This window comes from Moschus berezovskii, chromosome 8 (assembly GCF_049115385.1).
Source record: "Moschus berezovskii isolate FMDL1 chromosome 8, NW_MosBer_1.0, whole genome shotgun sequence".
Classification (NCBI taxonomy): Eukaryota; Metazoa; Chordata; class Mammalia; order Artiodactyla; family Moschidae; genus Moschus; species Moschus berezovskii.
This window is the reverse complement of record NC_142467.1, coordinates 102,090,968-102,101,976: the sequence shown is the minus strand read 5'-3', so window position 1 is coordinate 102,101,976 and position 11,009 is coordinate 102,090,968.

The following is an 11,009-nucleotide window of genomic DNA, read 5'->3' as shown; positions in this document are numbered from 1 at the left end:
TCTTGGGTTTATGGACAGTCAACATCTGCCTGAGAAGGTGCGCCGGTTGTACACCCAGAAAACCGAGCAGCAGGGACAGGGGAGGCAATAAGTCGCAGCTTCCGCGCTTGCCAAACACCTGGATACCTGAGCTGCTCAGACCTGGGACGGGAACAAAATGCAGGCCCAACAAAGTCTGCACGTTTGTGCAGTACCCGAGAACCTGAACGTAGGCGCCTTTGATCTGGGATGTGCATACAACCCAGGGCCCACCTCAGACAGTTCCCAGCAGAGTAACCTAGAGCATGAGCAGTGTAGACAGGAAAAGCACACACGATGTGAGCGGGGACAAATCCGGTGTGGCTGAGACACTGTGAGCACTCCCCACAGACACCAGTGATATCTGTTTGCAGTGTTCCTCCCTCCCCACAGCACGACTGAACAAGTGAGCCTAAAAAAGTGTCCATCACCGCCCCCTAGTGTCAGGGCGGAAATTAGACCCTGAAGAGACCAGCAAACGGAAGAAGCTAAAACAGAGGGAACCACCTTGGAAGTGACAGATGGAGAAGTCTTGAGGCTATTTCATGAATAAGACCGAAAACCAGAGCAGGAGACTTAAGTCCAAATCCTGAGAACACCAGAGAACTCCTGATTCCAGGGAACATTAATCGATAGGAGTTCATCAAACACCTCCATACCTACACTAAAACCAAGCACCACCCAAGGGCCAACAAGTTCCAGAGCAAGACATACCACAGAAATTCTCCAGCAACATAAGAAAATAACCCTGAACTTCAATATACAGGCTACCCAAAATCACTCCTAACCCACTGACATCTCATAACTCATTACTGGACACTTCATTGTACTCCAGAGAGAAAAAAATCCAGTTCCACCCACCAAAACACCGACACAAGCTTCCCTAACCAGGAAAACTTGACAAGACATCCATCCTACCCCACCCACAGTGAGGAAACTCCACAATAAAGAGAACTCCACAAATTGCCAGAAGAAGGAAAGGCAAACCCAAACACAGCAATATACGCAAGATGAAGAGGCAGAGAAATACCCAGCAGGTAAAGGAACAGGATAAATATTCACCAACCCAACCAAAAGAGGAAGAGATAGGGAATCTACCTGATAAAGAATTTTGAATAATGATAGTGAAAATGATCCAAAATCTTGAAAACAAAATGGAGTTACAAATAAATAGCCTGGATACAAGGATTGAGAAGATGCAAGAAAGGTTTAACAAGGACTTAGAAGAAATAAAAAAGAGTCAATATATGATGAATAATGCAATAAATGAGGTCCAAAGCATTCTGGAGGGAACCAAGAGTATAATAATGGAGGCAGAAGATAGGATAAGTGAGTTAGAAGATAGAATGGTAGAAATAAATTAAACAGAGAGGAAAAAAGAAAAATGAATTAAAAGAAATGAGGACAATCTCAGAGACCTCTGGGAAAATGTTAAACGCCCCAACATCCGAATCATAGGAGTCCCAGAAGAAGAAGACAAAAGGAAAGACCATGAGAAAATACTTGAGGAGATAATAGTTGAAAACTTCCCTAAAATGGGGAAGGAAATAATCGCCCAAGTCCAAGAAACCCAGAGAGTCCCAAACAGGATAAACCCAAGGCAAAATACTCCAAGACACATATTAATCAAATTAACAAAGATCAAACACAAAAAACAAATATGAAAAGCAGAAAGGGAAAAAAAAACAAACAGCACACAAGGGGATTCCCATAAGGATAACAGCTGATCTTTCAATAGAAACTTTTCAGGCCAGGAGGGAATGGCAGGGTATACTTAAAGTGATGAAAGAAAATAACCTACAGCCCAGATTACTGTACCCAGCAAGGATCTCATTCAAATATGAAGGAGAAATCAAAAGTGTTACAGATAAGCAAAAGCTGAGAGAATTCAGCATCACCAAACCAGCTCTCCAACAAATGCTAAAGGACCTTCTCTAGACAGGAAACACAGAAAGGGTGTATAAACTCGAACCCAAAACAACAAAGTAAATGGCAACGGGATCATACTTATCAATAATTACCTTAAATGTAAATGGGTTGAATGCCCCAACCAAAAGATAAAGATTGGCTTGAATGGATACAAAAACAAGACCCCTATATATGTTGTCTACAAGAGACCCACCTCAAAACAAGGGACACATACAGATTGAAAGTAAAGGGCTGGAAAAAGATATTCCATGCAAATAGAGACCAAAAGAAAGCAGGATTAGCAATACTCATATCAGATAAAATAGACTTTAAAACAAAGGCTGTGAAAAGAGACAAGGAAACTACATAATGGTCAAAGGATCAATCCAAGAAGATATAACAATTATAAATACATATGCACACAACATAGGAGCACAGCAATATGTAAGACAAATGCTAACAAGTATGAAAGGGGAAATTAACAATAATACAATAATAGTGGGAGACTTTAATTGCCCACTCACACCTATGGATTGATCAACTAAACAGAAAATTAACAAGGAAACACAAACGTTAAACGATACAATAGACCAGTTAGACCTAATAGATATCTATAGGACATTTCACCCCAAAACAATGAATTTCACCTTCTTCTCAAGCGCACACGGAACCTTCTCCAGGATAGATCACATCCTGGGCCATATATCTAGCCTTAGTAAATTCAAAAAAATTGAAATCATTCCAAGCATCTTTTCTGACCACAATGCAGTAAGATTAGATCTCAATTACAGGAGAAAAACTATTAAAAAGTACAGTATATGGAGGCTGAACAACCGCTGCTGAATAACCAACAAATCATAGAAGACATCAAAAAAGAAATCAAAATAGTCATAGAAACGAATGAAAATGCAAACACAACAACCCAAAACCTGTGGGACACTGTAAAAGCAGTGCTAAGGGGAAGGTTCATAGTAATACAGGCATACCTCAAGAAACAAGAAAAAAGTCAACTAAATAACCTAACTCTACACCTAAAGCAACTAGAAAAGGAAGAAATAAAGAACCCCGGGGTTAGTAGAAGGAAAGAAATCATAAAAATTAGGGCGGAAATAAATGTAAAAGAAACAAAAGAGACCATAGCAAAAATCAGCAAAACCAAAAGCTGGTTCTTTGAGAGGGTAAATAAAACTGACAAACCACTAACCAGATTCATCAAGAAACAAAGGGAGAAAAAAACAAATCAATAAAATTAGAAATGAAAATGGAGAGATCACAACAGGCAACACAGAAATACAAAGGATCACTAGAGAATACTATCAGCAATTATATGGCAATAAAATGGACAACTTGGAAGAAATGGACGAATTCTTAGAAAAGTACAACTTTTCAAAACTGAACCAGGAAGAAATAGAAAATCTTCATAGACCCATCACAAGCATGGAAATTGAAGCTGTAATCAGAAATCTTCCAGCAAACAATCTTCCAGACGGCTTCACAGCTGAACTCTACCAAAAATTTAGAGAAGAGCTAACACCTATCCTACTCAAACTCTTCCAGAAAATTGAAGAGGAAGGTAAACTTCCAAACTCATTCTATGAGGCCACCATCACCCTAACACCAAAACCTGACAAAGATGCCACAAAAAAAAGAGAACTACAGGCCAATATCACTGATGAACATAGATGCAAAAATCCTTGACAAAATTCTAGCAATAAGAATCCAACAGCACATTAAAAAGATCATATATCATGACCAAGTGGGCTTTATCCCACGGATGCAAGGATTCTTCAATATCTGCAAATCAAACAATGTAATACACCACATTAACAAAATGAAAAATAAAAACCATATGATTATCTCAATAGATGCAGAGAAAGCCTTTGACAAAATTCAACCTCAATTTATGACACAAAACCCTCCAGAAGGAGGAATAGAAGGAACATTCCTCAACATAATAAAAGTTATATATAACAAACCCACAGCAAACATTATCCTCAGTGGTGAAAAATTGAAAGAATTTCCCCTAAAGTCAGGAACAAGACAAGGGTGCCCACTCTCACCACTACTATTCAACATAGTTTTGGAAGTTTTGACCACAGCAATCAGAGCAGAAAAAGACATAAAAGGAATCCAAATTGGAAAAGAAGAAGTAAAACTCTCACTGTTTGCAATGACATGATCCTCTACACAGAAAATCTTAAAGACTCTACCAGAAAATTACTAGAGTTAATCAATGAATATAGTAAAGTTGCAGGATATAAAATCAACACACAGAAATCCCTTGCATTCCTATACACTAATAATGAGAAAATAGAAAGAGAAATTAAGGAAACAATTCCATTCACCGTTGCAACGAAAAGAATAAAATACTTAGGAATATATCTACCTAAAGAAACAAAAGACCTATATAAAGAAAACTATAAAACACTGGTGAAAGAAATCAGAGAGGACACTAATAGATGGAGAAATATACCGGGTTCATGGATTGGAAGAATAAAATTGTGAAAATGAGTATACTACCCAAAGTAATTTATAGGTTCAATGCAATCCCTATCAAGCTACCAACAGTATTTTTCACAGAGCTAGAACAAATAATTTCACAATTTGTATGGAAATACAAAAAACCTCGAATAACCAAAGCAATCTTGAGAAAAAAGAATGGAACTGGTGGAATCAACCTGCCTGACTTCAGGCTCTATTACAAAGCTACAGTCATCAACACAGTATGGCAGTGGCACAAAGACAGAATTATACATCAGTGGACCAAAATAGAAAGCCCAGAGATAAATCCTCACACCTATGGACAACTTATCTTTGACAAAGGAGGCAAGAATATTCAATGGAGAAAAGACAATCTCTTTAACAAGTAGTGCTGGGGAAACTGGTCAACCATTTGCAAAAGAATGAAACTAGAACACTCCCTAACACCATACACAAAAATAAACTCAAAATGGATTAAAGATCTAAACCTAAGACCAGAAACTATAAAACTCCTAGAGGAGAACGTAGGCAAAACACTCTCTGACATATATCACAGCAGGATCCTCCATGACCCACCTCCCAGAATATTGGAAATAAAAGTAAAAATAAACAAATGGGACTTAATTAAAATTGAAAGCTTCTGCACAGCAAAGGAAACTATCAGTTCAGTTCAGTTCAGTCGCTCAGTCGTGTCCGACTCTCCGCCACCCCATGAATCACAGCACGCCAGGCCTTCCTGTCCATCACCAAATCCCGGAGTTCACTCAAACTCATGTCCACAGAGTCGGTGATGCCATCCAGCCATCTCATTCTCGGTCGTCCCCTTCTCCTCCCGCCCCCAACCTTTCCCAGCATCAGAGTCTTTTCCAGTGAGTCAACTCGTCGCATGAGGTGGCCAAAGTATTGCAGTTTCAGCTTTAGCATCAGTCCTTCCAATGAACACCCAGGATCGATCTCCCTCAGAATGGACTAGTTGGATCTCCCTGCAGTCCAAGGGACTCTCAAGAGTCTTCTCCAACACCACAGTTCAAAAGCATCAATTCTTCGGCGATCAGCTTTCTTCACAGTCCAACTCTCACATCCATACATGACCACGGGTGAAAAGACAGCCTTCAGAATGGGAGAAAATAATAGCAAATGAAGCAACTGACAAAGGATTAATCTCAAAAATATACAAGCAACTCCTGCAGCTCAATTCTAGAAAAATAAACGACCCAATCAAAACATGAGCCAAAGAACTAAAGAGACATTTCTCCAAAGAAGACATTAAGATGGCTAACAAACACATGAAAAGATGCTCAACATAACTCATTATCAGAGAAATGCAAATCAAAACCACAATGAGACACCATTTCACACCAGTCAGAATGGCTGCTATCCAAAAGTCTACAAGCAATAAATGCTGGAGCGGGTGTGGAGAAAAGGGAACCTTCTTATACTGTTGGTGGGAATGCAAACTAGTACAGCCACTATGGAGAACAGTGTGGAGATTCCTTAAAAACCTGGAAATAGAACTGTCATATGACCCAGCAATCCCACTCCTGGGCATACACACCAAGAAAACCAGAATTGAAAGAGACACATGTACTCCAATGTTCATCACAGCACTGTTTATAATAGCCAGGACATGGAAGCAACCTAGATGTCCATCAGCAGATGAATGGATAAGAAAGCTGTGGTACATATACACAATGGAGTATTACTCAGCCATTAAAAAGAATGCATTTGAATCAGTTCTAATGAGGTGGATGAAACTGGAGCCTATTATACAGAGTGAAGTAAGCCAGAGAGAAAAACACCAATACAGTATACTAACGCATATATATGAAATTTAGAAAGATGGTAACAATAACCCTGTATGCAAGAGAGCAAAACAGACACAGATGTATCGAACAGTCTTTCGGACTCTGTGGGAGAGGGCGAGGGTGGGATGATTTGGGAGAATGGCATTGAAACATGTATATTATCATATATGAAATAGATCGCCAGTCCAGGTTCCATGAATGAGACAGGGTGCTCGAGGCTGGTGCACTGGGATGACCCAGAGCGATGGCATGAGGAGGGAAGTGGGAGGGGGATTCAAGATGGGGAACACATGTACATACACCCGGGGCAGATTCATGTCAATGTATGGCAAAAACCACTACAATATTGTAAAGTAATAAGCCTCTAATTAAAATAAATAAATAACTTTTTAAAGAAATAAAAATCAAAATTGGAAAAAAGAAAAGAACCTGAACTTAAACTAGGTCTATGATCTCAGTTGGAAGACCATGGGTTTTAGCTGAGTTTGGATCCCAGCCACGTGGGTTAGAGTCCCTAACAGCGTTTTGGCTGGGTTTGAGTCCCAACACATGGTTTCAAGCCCCAATCTGAGGTCAATTGTTTCACTCTCACCATTTATTATTTTTTCCTGTTCTTAAACATTCCCAAGTAGTTTGAAATGGACCATACATGTGATTATAATCCTACGATTCTTTACCAGCTGAGCTAGCAGGGAGGCCCAACCTTCCTGGGAGAAATGGTAAATAGCCACTCTTTAGGGTGCACGGGCTTTCAAGCTCAGCTGTGGAGAACATTCTGCTTTTGATTTTAAGTGAAAAAAAATACTTATTAAAATAAATCACATGAGAATTTATATGTATGTGTTCCGTAGATGAACTGACAGGAAATATCTAGCATACGTGCTTTCTTCCTCATGGTTTATTTTGAGACCCACAGTTCTGCTTTTTTTATTCCTGGTATTACCAGTAAAAGTACAGCCTGCCTACCTGGTGGTGGTTCAAGTTTCCTACTAATAAGGGAGCAAAGGACGCAACTGCCCCCCAGCTCACCTGCAAAAGAAAGTTTTGTGAATATCTCACTAAAGGATTCCCTCAACTCTAAAACTGGCATCAATCTACTGATCATTCAATGAGGATGGGTCTGATACCACAAAACTAGTGACTGGCAGGGCCAAGAATCAGATTCTGTTTAAAGGCAAAGCTTGTGCTCTTTCTACTAAATTGCTCTCTTGTCTAACTAACATAACTGGAGTGGATGCAAAGAAAAACAGAAAATTAAAAAGAAAATGGCTGGGATAGAGAACCTAGCCTGGTGCCTGGCAATGCACAGGAATGGTCATCACATGTGAGCTTTATGGCATCATTTGTAAATGAGGCCTGAGGGATGGATAGGAAGTAGGCACTGCAGGCTGAGGGATAAGAGCATGGAGCATCTCAGGGGTGGATTGTTCTCCAGATGAGTAACTGGGATCATGGAACTACGATTCTTCAGGGCAAGGCTAGGAAATGTGAACTTCTTTCTGAGAGCAGTAGAGAGTCATGAAAGAACCTTAGGGGAAAGATGTTTGCAAGTCCAGAATCTGTGGGAAGCAGTGGGGAGGGCAGTCAGTTGGAATCAGCACAAGCACCAGAGTGCTCTAGGATGAGGTTCACGAGTCTAGCTGGCATCCACCCTAAACTAGGAAACGCCCTAGGCAAGTGTATCCCTACACAGAAACCAAACAGGCACCCAAATGCCAAAAAAGGGGATTCTTTGTTAAGCTACCAACACTGGGGTGGTCATGAGAGCATCATTTGCATCTCTCCAGTTACTAGGTACAATTGTCAAGCAGCAAGTTGATGTAGGAGAAACACACTCTCTACTTGCCCCCTTCCAAGGCGTCATGGCATTGCACGTACATCCTCCATTTAGGAGCATTTGTCTATGTGAATTCATGTAAACATAATGAGGATGTTTATTTTCTGTCAGGCACAGTGCTAGACTTAAAGGAAGTGACATTGAACAGGCTCCATGTGATCTCTAATCTCAGGGACCTTACAGAAAAGAGGAAGATAAAGTCCAGTAAACAATTTCCAAAAGCAGTGTGATTTAGGAAGTAAAGAACCCTGTTTCTGGCTTCCATCGTGGATATAGAAAACTGGTACACTTTGTTGCTACCACAGCAACAAGAAAAGCCTGAATAATTGGCAGAAACATAAATTTATTGGAGGGAAGTGCTCGTTAGGGAGTTTGGGATGGACTTGTACACATTGCTATATTTTAAATGGATAGGACTTCCGTGGTGGCCCATGGGTTAGGAATCTGTCTGCCAATGTAGGGGACACGGGTTCAATCTCTGGTCCGGGAAGAGTCCACATGTCGCGGGGCAACTAAGACCACGAGCCGCAACCACTGAGCCTGCGCGCTCTAAAGCCAGCGCTCTGCAACAAGAGAAGCAACTACAGTGAGACGTCTGAGCCCTGCTCATTGCAATGAGAGAAAGCCCGCATGCAGCAGCAAAGGACTGCCTCAGCCAAAAATAAATAAAAATTTTATTAGAATAAATAAAAAATCAAATGGATAACCAAGGACCTACTGTATAGCACAGGGAACTCTGCTCAATGTTATGTGACAGCCTGGACGGGAGGGGAGTTAGAGGGAGAATGGATAAACGTATATGTATGGCTGAGTCCCTTCCCTGTTCACCTGAAACTATCACAACATTGTTCATTGGCTGTACCCCAATATAAAATAAAAAGTTTAAATAAAATTTAAAAAGAAACAATTGCTAAGTCACTTCAGTCGTGTCCTACTCTGTGTGACCCCATAGACGGAAGCCCACCAGGCTCCTCTGTCTCTGGGAGTCTCCAGGCAAGAACACTGGAGTGGGTTGTCATTTCCTTCTCCAATGCTTGAAAGTGAAAAGTGAAAGTGAAGTCGCTCAGTCATGTCCGACTCTTCGCAACCCCATGGACTGCAGCCTACCAGGCTCCTCCATCCATGGGATTTTCCAGGCAAGAGTACTGGAGTGGGTTGCCATTGCCTTCTCCAAAAAAGAAACAAACACATACACAAAAAAAAAAAAAAACCCACATAACTTTCTTGAACCCAGAAGGTGTAACCAACTAACCTGAAATCTAGGGGAAGAGATATGGACATGAGCACTGGCTCACCCATAGCACAGGATGAAGACTAGAGAGTCAGATGCCTGCTAAAATTTGTAACCAAGTGCTAAATGCCAGATGTGTGTATGATAATCTGGAAGCCTCACACACAAGGCAAGTTCTAACCCACTCAAGATTCTTCTTGTACCACCAGGCACTCATAAGGAAGATTATGGAGAGGACCAGAGATGGGGAGAAAGTCTCCCTCCTCAGCCAGATCCACAACATCACTAAGGACATGTTCTAAGTTACTGCAGACAACATTACCGCCAGTGGTTTCCCTACCACATAACCACAAAGCCTTTTCCTAACCTCTAGTGGTAGTTTTCTCACCATCTTTCCAGCCATTAAGTTTCCTCACCCTTCTCATCTGCTTTCTTGCTGCAAAGTTCTAACGTCAATGCCACACTTAAAGCTTTAGTTTCAGCCACATCCTATTTCTGATACAAATGTCTGTGTCAGTTACATATTGCTGCCTAACCAGCTTATATGCTCACAGTTCTTTGAGTCAGCATTTGAGATGAACTCAGCTGGGCAGTTCCGATACCCAGGGTCATTCACGAGACTTCAGTCACCTGATGGCTTGCTGGAGTCAGATGGTCTCAGAAGGCCTCACTCACCTGTCTGAGGATTGTTGCTGACCATCAGCAAATCCTCTCTCCACGTGGTGTCTAATCCTAGAGGAGGCTGGCTCAGGCTTCATCACGCTGCCAAGAATCTAATCTTGAGCTAAAAGATGGCAAAGGCTAATGTGTTTCTCTTCTTTTTTTAATTATTTACTTTTGGCTGCACTGGGTCTTCGTTGCTTACTCTCACTGCAGTAAGCAGGGGCTCCTCTCTAGTGCAGAGCACAGGCTCTAGGGTGGGCAGTTTTCAGTTAACTGCAGCTCCCCGACTCTAGAGCAGACTCAATAGTTGTAACTCACAGAGTGAGTTGCCCCATCCATGGCTTGTGGGATCTTCCTGGACCAGGGATCAAACCAGTGTCCCCTACACTGGCAGGTGGATTCTTAATCATTGGACCACCAGGGGAAGTCCCCCAATGTGTTTTTCTAGCTTCTATTTCTATCATGTTTGATAATGTTTCACTGACCAAAGAAAGTCATGTGATCAAGTTCATCTTCAAAGGGTAGAGAAATAAACTCCACCTCTTGATAAGAGGAGCATCAAAGTCACACTGAAGAGAGGTGTACATAAGAGAATGCATGAAATTACCATGCAGCGATCTACACCACTATTCACACACACAAAATAAAGCAAGATAAAACATAAGAAACCACTCACCCACTAATACAGCGATAAATAAATTGACAGTAGCGTGTGCTGCCAAGCGTATGAAGCAAATGAAACTTTAATCTACTGATCTGGTGGCTGGTTGTTTAGTCGCTGAGTCATGTCCAACACTTTCTCAACCCCACAGACTAGCCTGCCAGACTCCTCTGTCTGTGGGATTTCCCAGGCAAGAATACTGGAGTGAGTTGCCATTCCCTTCACCAGGGGATCTTCCCAGCCCAGGAAATGAACTGGCATACCCTCCATTGCAGGTGGTCTGCTCTTTTACCACTGAGTCACCAGGGATTCCCAATTGATGAAGGCAGTATGAACTGTTTCAACCACTCTGGAAAACTGTTTAGCAATATCTACTGAAGCTAAAAATATGCCTATGCAGTGACC